Raw genomic sequence first — 11678 nt, forward strand, 5'->3', positions numbered from 1 at the left:
TATATAAAAGAATGTCCATTTTATTTTTTATTATAGTTTACATGCAATATTATTTTGTATTAGTTTCAGGTGTATAGTATAGTGGTTAGATAATCATATACTTTACAAAGTATTCCCCTCAATTTCCAGTACCCACGTGGCATCATACATAGTTATTACAATATTATTGACTATATTCTCTATGCTATACTTTACATCCCTGACTGTTTTGTAACTGCAATTTGTACTTGTCCCTTCACCTTTTTCTCTCAGCTCCCAACTACCATCCCCTCTCGCAACCACTGTTCTTTTCTCTTTATGAGTCTCTATTTTGTTTATTTTGTTCTTTAGATTCCACATATAAGTGAAATCATGGTAATTGCCTTTCTCTGATTGACTTGTTTCACTTAGCATAATGCTCTCTAGGTTCATCCACACTGTTGCAAATGGCAAGATTTCATTCCTTTTTATAGCTGAGTAACAGTACATTATATATATATGTACCACAACTTTTTTATCCACTTGTCTATTGATGGGTTTGGGTTGCTTCCATGTCTTAACTATTGTAAAAAACACTGCAATGAACATAGGAATGCATATGTAAAAGAATGTCAGTTTTATTTATTATTCTATCTCTGTACCTTTGGGATACATGGAGATCAATTAAAAATATGTCAGCCCAGCCAGCATGGCTCAGTGTTTGAGCATCGACCCATGCAACAGGAGATCCTGGTTCAAAACCCTCAGGGCATATGCCTGGGTTACAGGCTCGATCTCCAGTAAGGAGTGTACAGGAGGCAGCCGATCAATGTTTCCTGTCATCATTAATGTTTCTATCTCTCCCTCTCCCTTCCTCTCTCTGAAATCAATAAAAACATATTTTTAAAAATATTTAGATCATTAATCTGTAATTTCAGTGAACAAATGTTTGAGTTCATGAAGTACAGTAAGTATAAGCAGTGCTATGTGAAACATAGAAAGTCTTCAGTAATAAAAATAAAAAATAATTTCAAATATTTCTGTGTTAGGGAGATAATGAGAATACTTTATGATTGTCAGATGTAGTTATTTATGGTTTTATTTTAATGTAATAGACCATTTTCATGTCCATAATTATTTCTCAATCAGTGTGGTAAATTTATTTCCAATTATTTCAGATCAACCCATATATATAGTAACTGTGTTCTTCCAAATATCAGTTTTAAAATAAATATTTAATAATGTTGTAAAGTTAGTTTTTAATGTAACCTTTTTCATTGCATATCCATATTTTAAGCAGTGAAATGGTAACATATAGCTACTAAATGGCATTTTGCCATTCCTCTGGACCTTAGAGATGCTTAAATATTTGAACATTCAAAATATTTTAATCATTATTTGTGTTTAAAAACAGAGATTTAGCTAAGTATATCCATTTAATTAGGTATGCTGTTTTTCTACCATAAATTATCATCTATAATAATAAAAGCGTAATATGCTAATTAGACTGGACAGCCAAAGGACTTTCCCAATGACCTTCTGGACGAAGTTGGGGCTGCGAGGGCTGAGGCAAGCTGCCGTGACTACGAGGGCTGAGCCCCTTGCACGAATTTCGTGCATTGGGCCTCTAGTTTATAAATAATCTGTTAACTACATGTCTACAAAGATTTTCTGAATATATTCAATTAAACTTGGGGTTTCTATTAAGTTAAAAAGTTAGAGGCCCATAATTCATGATAAAGCTAAATTCATCTTATGAATCAGCTAATACTATTCATAATATAAAATTTTAGTATTTTACAAGAGACATCAAAATTTTAAAAAATTAAATTATTTTCTACATTGTTAAAGAAAAATGTTATCCTGTCTCCCCACCATTGATGGCTTATTTCATTTTAAAATTGCTTATTAATGTGATTATGATACAAGTATATTTCTATTATATATTTTATTGTAAATTTTTTAAACAATTATTAATTTGTAAAGATTAAAAAGTGACCCATATATAGAGTCATCTCTAATATGGGAAATCTGGTTTTTATTTTTGGAATACATAAATAGCCAGTAAAATTTTTATACCTTTAAAAATAAATTCTAGCCTGTGTGTGTGTGTGTATGTGTGTGTGTGTGTGTGTGTGTGTGTGTGTGTGTGTGTGTGTGTGTGTGTGTGTGTGGTGTATACATACGACCCTTGTGTTCTTCCTTCATTGTGTATGAGTATTGACAGCTGGGTTGTCCTGTAGGGATAGTATATTATTAACCATTTCAGGTATTTAAAAATTTGATCTATGTTGTCTTCGAATCTCTTACATCTCTGACAAATATATCATAGTTGCTATGATCTAAGTTGTTACAGAGGGAGGCTGTTTTTGTTTGTTGTATATTTCTTTTCTTTCAGAAATGACAGATGTTTATAATTAGCTTCAAACACTGCCTTAGTAGCAGTTGGACGATAACTGCCTTCAACCAACGTGGTCTTTCCCTTTTACTTCTGGAGGAGAATTACAACTGACCTGGAAAAAGGGCTTACCATAGGCAGTCAGATCACCAGAGTGTCTTCCTGGCTTCATCTGAGATTTTGAGTAAGTGCACAAGAACTAGCAGACACAAAGGCATATTGGACTTCACTCTTCATTCTGGAACTCTTCCTCTGCAGAAGTATACTTCTGAATGGGATGAGAAAACTGAAGAGAGCCAAATTCTGTTGTCCAGGCACATTAAAGTTCTTAGCATCTCCAATAAAGCAGATCACATGGGAATGGAGATTACTTATCCAACTTGGATACAATTCTAATACGTCATTTATTCATTTGGCAGAAATCTCTTGGAGAGTCTTTGACACATCATTTTTGGAGGCCCATTATTTTGAATATTTAGTAGTAAGTCCCACAAACTTTATTTTGACCACTGAACATTCCAGTATTATATTAAAATACTGTTTGAATAAGACTTGGAAATGATGGCCTGGCTGGTATGCTCAATGGTTAAGGGTTGATCCATGAACCAGGAGGTCACCGTTTGATTCCTAGTCAGAGTACATGTCTCGGTTGTGGGCTTAATCCCCTGTAGGGGGCGTAAAGGAAGCAGCTAATCAATGATTCTCATCATTGATGTTTCTGTCCTCCTTTCCTCTCTCCCTAAAATCAATAAAAAGATACGTATATTTTTTAAAAAGACTTTGAAATCATGTCTTTCTCTAGAAGCAGTAGTTCCACTTAAGGGAGGTTCCAGTTTTTCTTCATCTCAAGTGTAAAATGAATTTAATTCTCCTTTTTAATTCAGTAACTTGAATGAGACTCATTTGATTCCTAGTTCTTTTCAAAAGTTTAAGATCATTTCATTTCTTTATTAAGGATGGTTAAATACTATTGAAATAAAAAATTAATACATTTAACTTTAAAAGAAATTCTGAAATATTAAGCTCAAGTAGATTCAACTTGAGTCTTTCTTCATATTGAGGATGTGCAAATAGAGCTAAAAGTCTGCAGTAGGCATTAGTTTTGACTTAGTATTAGTTTTAACCTTTATTTAACCAAGGTGCTAAATTGTAACCTGGGACTCAACACATGACTTCACTATTCATGTGTTGAACTCTCTGCCTTATAACTTTCCCTGGTTACTTTAGACAGCACAGAGATTCTTAATATAAATTGAGGTTAAGTAAAGCTAATTCAGACTTTTTCTAACAATACTACCATAGTGCAAGTATGAAAAGTCTATTTTGTTATTGGCCAAATCCTATCTAATAAAAGAGAAAAATGGTAATTGGCGTACGACGATACCCTTTTCATTGGCTAATCAGGGCTATATGCAAATTAACTGCCAACTATGATTGGCTGTTAACTGCCAACTAAGATTGGCAGTTAACTGCCAACAAGATGGCGGCTAATTTGCATATGTAGGCACAATGCAGGGAGGCGAAAGGGAAAGCAGGAAGAAGCCCCCTGCCACTGACAGTGATCGGAAACCCAGGGGGGAGCTAAGAGCTGGGGGGCAGGGCAAAGGCGGCCCTGGGGCCGCCTTTGCCCTGCCCCCCAGCCATGATCGGAGAATCAGGCGCCTTTGCCGCCCTGGCCAGTGATAGCAGGAAGTAGGGGTGGAGCCGGCGATGGGAGCTGGGCACGGTCGAAGCTGGCAGTCCCGGGAGCTAGGGGTCCCTTGCCTGGGCCTAAAGCGGAGGCCACGATCGCGGGGCCGCTGCAGCTGCGGGTCCCCGCTGCCCGGGCCGGATGCCTAGGCCAGAGGCGTTAGGCCTGGGCAGGGGCGGAGCCTGCAACCGCAGGGAGCTGGGGGCCCCCCGCCCAGGCCTGACACCTCTGCCGGAGGCCTCAGGCCTGGTCAAGGGGCCGATCCGGTGATTGGTGATCGGAGGGTGATGAGGGTCAACTCCTCTGGCTGAGGCATCAGGCCTGGGTGGGGGGCTGAGCTGGGGATTGGGGGGATATGATGGTCCCCTTGCCCAGGCCTGAAGCCTGGGTCAGAGGCGTCAGGCTTGGGTGGGGGGTGGAGCAAGCGATCAGAGGGAGATGGGGGTCCCCTGGCCAGGCATGATTCCTGGGCCAGAGGCCTCAGGCCTGGGCGGGGGCCAGAGCCAGTGATCGGGGGGAGATGGGGGTCCCCTGTCCAAGCCTGACACCTCTGGCGGAGGCGTCAGGCCTGGGCAAGGGGCCGATCCTGCGATTGGAGGGTGATGGGGGTCAATGCCTGAGGGCTCCCAGTATGTGAGAGGGGGCAGGCTGGGCTGAGGGACACTCCCCTCCCCACACACATCCAGTGCACGAATTTCGTGCACCGGGCCCCTAGTATTCTATAAAAAAGGTTGTTCTTTTGTCAACTGAAACAATTTATTTTCCTACAAAATTAGAATCCTCTTTCATCTAAAAACAAAATTTAATGTTATCTATGAAAGGAAGCACCGTGTATGCTTTGTCAGTTAAGAGTCTTTAGTTTTAAATCCAAATGAAATTGCTATCCTGGTTACTATTGATGATGACGTTAATGAACTTTGACACCAATTTTTCAGTGAAAATTAACCCTAAAGACCCTTATAAAAACCAATGTGGAGAAATTTAAATACTTTTAGATATCTTGTGGTACTTCGGGTCTAGGTAGTTATTTTAGTAGAGATCTCATGAATCTACAATGTTGGAATACAAGAATAAGTGATTGGATATTTCATGTAAAGTTAATCTTTCTGAAATAAATTGCCAGGCTACTTTGAATTTTAAAATTGCCAAAAGAGTAAATTTATAAGCCAGTCAGAGAAAGATAAATATCGCACTCATTTGTGGAATATAATGAACAACATAAACTGATAAACAAAAACAGATCCAGAGACAGAGAAGCATCAATCAGACTGTCAAACCTCAGAGGGAAGGTAGGGGAGGGTGGGAGTAAGGGGGAGAGATCAACCAAAGGACTTATATGCAAGCATATAAGCCTAACCAATGGACACAGACAACAGTGGGATGAGGGTATGAGTGGGGGGGATGGGGAGTAATGTGGAGATAAGGACACATTTGTAATAACTTAATCAAGAAATTTTTTAAAAAGTAAATTTATAATTATATATGTATAATTGCATTTTCGCTGGATGATTTGGTAGCATGGTTTATACAATCACAAGAAAAATTTTAATGCCGTGTATTTTTTTAATACAATTATTTGTTAAACTATTAGTGATATATTAGCCACTCTTCTAGATCTTAAGATTACAGTCCTGAAGAGAGTAGTCAAAATTCCTGCTCGTCTCATGAGATTATAATCATACTGAGCTGTATTATTCTGGTGACTGGGAATATAACACATGCCGTGTTAAGGGTCCAACCCTGTAATGTTGGATCATAACGGTCTCATTTCCAATTGTTGATTAGCTGTTTCATGTGAGGCTCTGAGGAACTGTAGGAATCAAAAGACACATAAAATATGCCCAATCGTTCAGAGAGAGAGTGATCTATACATATTAAATGAAATTGAAGCATTGCCAGAGACAAGATACAGCTCATGAGATATCTGAACCCATATTCCAATGAGTTTTAAAAATGGAATCCCACTGCATTTACTGGAATATGTACATTTCTTCTGTGTTTATCTTGACAGTAAAATTATCTAAGTTGCAGCAATAACCTGTGGCTCAAGGCCTGGATTCTGGAACCAAGTAAACTTGAGTTCAATTCCAACCTTTCCTCTTATTAGCTTAATATTTTATTATGCTTGCCTGACCCTGGTTTCCAAACTGTAAGATAGAGTTAATTATTGTAGTTAACAGTCTCCTGACGTTGAGATACATAACACCAAGATAAGAGTACATTGGTGGTGGTGCTGAAATTAAAACAAACGAAGTAATATATATAATTATTAATACAATGTCTAATAAGAACTCGTTATGTTTTTGTTATTCCTGATGAAGACCAGTTGATGCTAATTCTTGGTCATCATTGTGTAAATCTATATTCCTCATTTGTCTCCTCTTCACCAAGATAAAAGTAATTTAAATATTATCCTTTTTCCTTTCAAGATTAATAGAATACTTTAGTTAAAATACCAGGACAACTTCGCACACTAATTGGTGAGCAATAAAAAAAAATAAAACCTCAGTTATTTGGACTTCATCAAGTTATATAGTATTTTATAAGAAATGCTATTATTTTCAAGTATATTTAGTATCATGTGTCATAAATGATGCTCATAGAGGTTCATTAGAAAGACTCTTGTAACTATTCACTTACATTATTATTTCTAACTCACCTCTTGGCCCTTTTTCTAGAACATATTAGGTAGGTTAATTAATGGTTTATTGTTGTCAGTGCACATAATTATGTCAAGAACATAATTTTCCCCTTTCTCCAGACTGTTTTAGTTGACTAGTTGATGACAGTTCACATTTGTTAAGGAATCGTTTATTTTATTTGATTTTATGTTACAGAATTGTGCTCGGCTTTCCTGCCCTGTCTAAACTGTCAATATAGATAATAGTTTGTTTGCCAAATGAAATAATTCATTAGCATGGGAAGAGACAAAGGTATGGGAGAGTAATTAAGGGCTAATTCCTCTTCAGATTTGATGACAGTCAATGAGATTTGTTTGTTATTGTTAACTAACTTGCCTCATGGAATAAGCTAAATATCACTTTTCACTCTTGTTTACATTTATGCTGTTATGTATATGAAATCATTGAGCTTTGAGGCAATGGATTTCTACTAGTTGATCATGGAGATTGGTTGAATGCCTGTTTTTCCTGGCCATAGTCTTCAAAGTCTTTCACATTTGAAGTGAGTTGGTAAACCATTTTTATCCATAACCTTTAATCACTAACTCTAAGGAAGTTATACTTACTGATTACATTTTTCTCTAAAGATAAGATTGTCTTGAAGAAGTTGACTACTTCTTAAACAATTAAGAAATAGTAGCACTTACTACATTAATTTATAATTACTTGCCTGAATTCTGTTGTTTTTTAAAAGTAAGTTTAATATTTTGGTATAATCTATTCCTAACTTTTTCTCTTTATCCATAATCTCCTGAATATTAAATTAACCAATCTATAAAAACATTTATTTGTTGTCCAGTAGATTTTCTTGCTTGATAGCGTTCTTCATCTTTTATCTGGATGGATTTCATTTTTCTTTTATCCCCCATGATCTTTAAAAAATTACTTACTAATCAAATTTTGTTTTGTTTTTAGCCAAACTATGTCCTCTTCTCCTTTATCCAATTTTATTAAATATATTTCCCACTAATATTAGCACTTTACAGTGAGCCCTTTGTATCTGGTGGTTCCACCAACCAGACTGAATTGACTCATTGGATGTGGACCCCACAGATATGGGGCATGAGCACTGCCAGATTTTTGTGTGTTGGTAGTAGGGAGGTGGTCCTGGAATCAATCCCCTGTGGATACTGAATGACAACTTGATATTGTTTGGGATTTTAAGCCTTCCATGTTAGTGGTTTGTTCCTAATATCTATCTATTCATATTTTACTTTGTTTTCCAGAAATATTTTTGTCGTATCACTCTGCTACTTCATAGTGTTTGTATGATTTGAGAGTTAGAAATGTTTTCTGCATAATACTTTCTAGCTTGTGTTGTCTTTCCTAAAGTATTGGGGCATACCTGACAGGAAGTGCAGGTATTAGCAGAGGATAACCCTGACACCACCATCTTTCAAGTTCCTACTTTGTGTGCATTTCTAAGCTCGTGATCAATTTGGTTTGCATGTATTTATATCTAATAAACTAAGGTTTACTTATGCATCTTTTCTAATGCAAAACAAGGGATTCTTTGAGCAATAACCATACATTTGAATTGTTATCTACAGATTCTGACAGTTATATGTAATGAATGCAGTTACCTTTGTGTTTCTCTGTTTATTTCTTTAAGATTCTTAAACAATGATAGGTAATTCATATATATTTTTATGAATAAGGAAAAAATTGTTTTTCCTTTAACATTATTGCATGTTAAATGAGGCTAACATATCTAAAGTACTAGCTAGTACTTGATACTTCAGCCAAATCATTTGATAGTTCAGCCAAATCTTGGTCTTTATGCAAAGGCTCTACATAGTGATTCCTAGCCCGAGTTTTGCTAGTTCATTTATTTTAAAGGGTATCGCAAATTATTTTAGTAAAATTATTACATAACATCTGTTTGGGATGGAGAAAGGTAGTATATTAACACTAAACTGTTTGGACCCTGTTAACCTAAAAGAAACAAACAGGCAGCCTAAGTGGCTTTAGCAGTCTACTTCAGCAACACCTCACACCCAGGAATATTAAAGGTATTTTTGAGGTACCATGGGAAAACATGACTGACACCATAAGAGGAGATATCATGACACACTGGAAAACACTGGAATTAGAAATAAACCACTTTTCTGAGCCCACTTTTGCAACTGACATTATGACCACAATCAAGTCACTTAGCTCTACGAACTACACAAGATTGTTATAAAGATTTCAGTGGTTCTCAACCTTCCTAATGCCATGACCCTTTAATACAGTTCCTCATGTTATGGTGACCCCCAATTTCATTGTTACAAATTGAACATAATTAAAGCACAGTGATTAATCACAAAAACAATATGTAATTATAATATGTGTTTTCCAATGGTTTTAGGGGACCCATGTGAAAGGGTCGTTTGACCCCCAAGGGTGTCGTGACCCACAGGTTGAGAACCGCTGGATTAGATGGATAAGACACTTACCTGATCCTCGATTTCTTCACGTGTAAAAGTAAAAGATTGGTTTGGATGTACTATGACATTTCTTCAGGTCTAAAATTCTGTTGTTTTTTCCTCCATAAATATATAATGACGTCTGAAAATTATAAAGCCTCATATGCCAGGAATTTACAAAGTCAGGAAATTGTTCCCAAAGCATGGTATTTGTAGACCCTACAGCAGGAGGGGGCTGTTCTCTCTCATGTTTCTATGGGATTTAGTTCTGACGTTCTGTCTTCTGCTCACAGTGCTGTTCTTATTCCATATTCACATGTTTGTAATGGAGACTGACCAGCAAAATTTTACTGTATAAGTAGTTACCTTTGACATTTATTCAAATATAGGATGTCCCAAAAAATGTATACACATACTTTGAATAAAGGCAGTGTTTATTAAAATACATTTCATTTTCAAAATTGAACTATCAGCTATTACAGCTATTACATTTTTTGAACACCTGTATATCCATTTTAATAACAAAGAATACAGTTCATTTTATGTTTCAGAATAGCCTGGACTATAATGTCCATCTTTCAAGTGTAGTAGGTAAAGTTTTTTTATGAACTCCAGAAAAACATCACATGAACAACTTTGTTGGACTTTTTAATTTTTATTTATACTAGATGCTATTGTGACTATTGAAATTGGTTTGATTGCATATATACTCGGGTTAGATTCGATTTACATTGGGTCTGAAAAGTGGAAAGTGATGTGAGGCAGGCTCAACTGCAGTGCCCAAACTTAACACCATCCTATATAATAAAAGGCTAATATGCAAATTGACCAAACGGCAGAACGACCAGTCACTATGATGTGCACTGACCATCAGGGAGCAGATGCTCAATGCAGGAGCTGCCCCCTGGTGGTCAGTGTGCTCCCACAGGGGGAGCCCCACTCAGCCAGAAACCCTGAGCCTGGCTCATGGCTGGTGAGCACAGCGGCGGTGGCAGGAGCCTCTCCCGCCTCCATGACAGTGCTAAGGTCCGACTGCTGGCTTAGGCCGGGAGTGGGCCTAAGCCATCAGTTGGACATTCCCCAAGGGCTCCCGGGCTGTGAGAGGGCACAGGCCGGGCTGAGGGATCCCTCCTCCCCCACCACACACACACACACACACACACACACACACACACACACGAGTGCATGAATTTTGTGCATCAGGCCTCTAAAGTTGAAATAAGAGATCAACCAAAGGACTTGTATGCATGCATATGAACATAACCAATGGACACAGACAGTAGGAGGGTGAGGGCATGTGCTGGGGGTGGAAGCAGCCAGGGAGAGGTCAATGGGGGAAAAAGGAGACTAATGTAATACTTTAAACAATAAAGAGTTTTTTTAAAAAAGAAATAGAAGCTAGTTACTGAGGTCAGAGTTGAACCATAGCTTTTATTTATTTTTTTAAAATATATATTGATTTTTTTTTTTTTTTACAGAGAGGAAGGGAGAGGGATAGAGAGTTAGAAACATGGATGAGAGAGAAACATCAATCAGCTGCCTCCTGCACACTTCCCACTGGGGATGTGCCCGCAACCAAGGTACATGCCCTTGACCGGAACTGAACCTGGGATCCTTGAGTCCGCAGGCCAATGCTCTATCCTCTGAGCCAAACCAGTTAGGGCTGAACCATAGCTTTTAATTGATTTAAAGGTTTAGATCTTTTAATGGGGTATATACATTCCTTTTTTAAAAACTTGAAACCTTTTTATTGAATTGCTATATGGATATACATTATAGCAAGAAGATTTAGCAACCTGGCTAGTTTTTAAAATTTGTCATGAAATAACATTATTTTTGTTAAAATAGGGATATATAGATTCTTGACTCTTAGTAGCAGTTGATATTCTTGAGATCAACATTTGTATTCTTGCTTTTAAAACTTGGCCATATAAAACAAAAGAAAGTATGTACTTTTAAGCTAATTTCTTTTCAAATACCACTAAACTGAAACAAAAGGATATAAAGTTAAAAATAAGACTTCATTTCTACCTCCACTATTTTTCTTTGGAAACGTAGAGATAAGTGCAATGAGTAGATTGGTGTGTTACTATCAACCCTCCAGAAATTTTCTGTGCACAATAAATAAGTATACATGTATGTGTTTCTGCTTTTCCCCCATTCATTCTCAGTATTTCCACAAGATGGCATATTTTTTTATATCTGTACACACATCTACCTTTTTCTCCTTACTGCATAATATCCCATTATATGGCTGTACTATAATTTATTTAAATAGTCCCTTATTAATTAACATTTTTGTTTTTTGCTTTTAACACAATATTGCCATGAAGATTTCTATATGTATATCTTGGGATACTTTTACATAAAATGAGACTCAAAGGGTACATTTAATTGATTTGCAGTTTTTTATTTTGAAATTAGTTGAAGGTTTTCTCATATGTTTATTGGTCACATTTTGTTTGTGTTTTGCTGAACTACCTGTTAATAGACTTTACACATTTTCCTATTAGTTTACTCATTTTTTTACATTGGTTTATTCA

The 11678-nt window shown here is 36.8% G+C and overlaps 1 protein-coding gene across 3 annotated transcripts in view; it reads left to right on the forward strand.

Annotated features, from left to right (window-relative positions):
- The window catches only part of VPS13A (vacuolar protein sorting 13 homolog A), a 206911-nt gene that overhangs the window by 181376 nt on the left and 13857 nt on the right, over positions 1 to 11678 (forward strand). Inside the window, exon 69 of one of the 3 annotated variants that reach the window (XR_009447628.1) lies at positions 2357 to 2540. The exons of the other annotated variants lie outside the window; for them this stretch is intronic. The gene's annotated coding sequence lies outside the window, so the exon portion shown is untranslated. The remainder of the gene's footprint in view (positions 1 to 2356; positions 2541 to 11678) is intronic. 3 annotated transcript variants of the gene reach the window in all.

The sequence above is a fragment of the Myotis daubentonii genome, chromosome 11 (assembly GCF_963259705.1).
Source record: "Myotis daubentonii chromosome 11, mMyoDau2.1, whole genome shotgun sequence".
NCBI lineage: Eukaryota > Metazoa > Chordata > Mammalia > Chiroptera > Vespertilionidae > Myotis > Myotis daubentonii.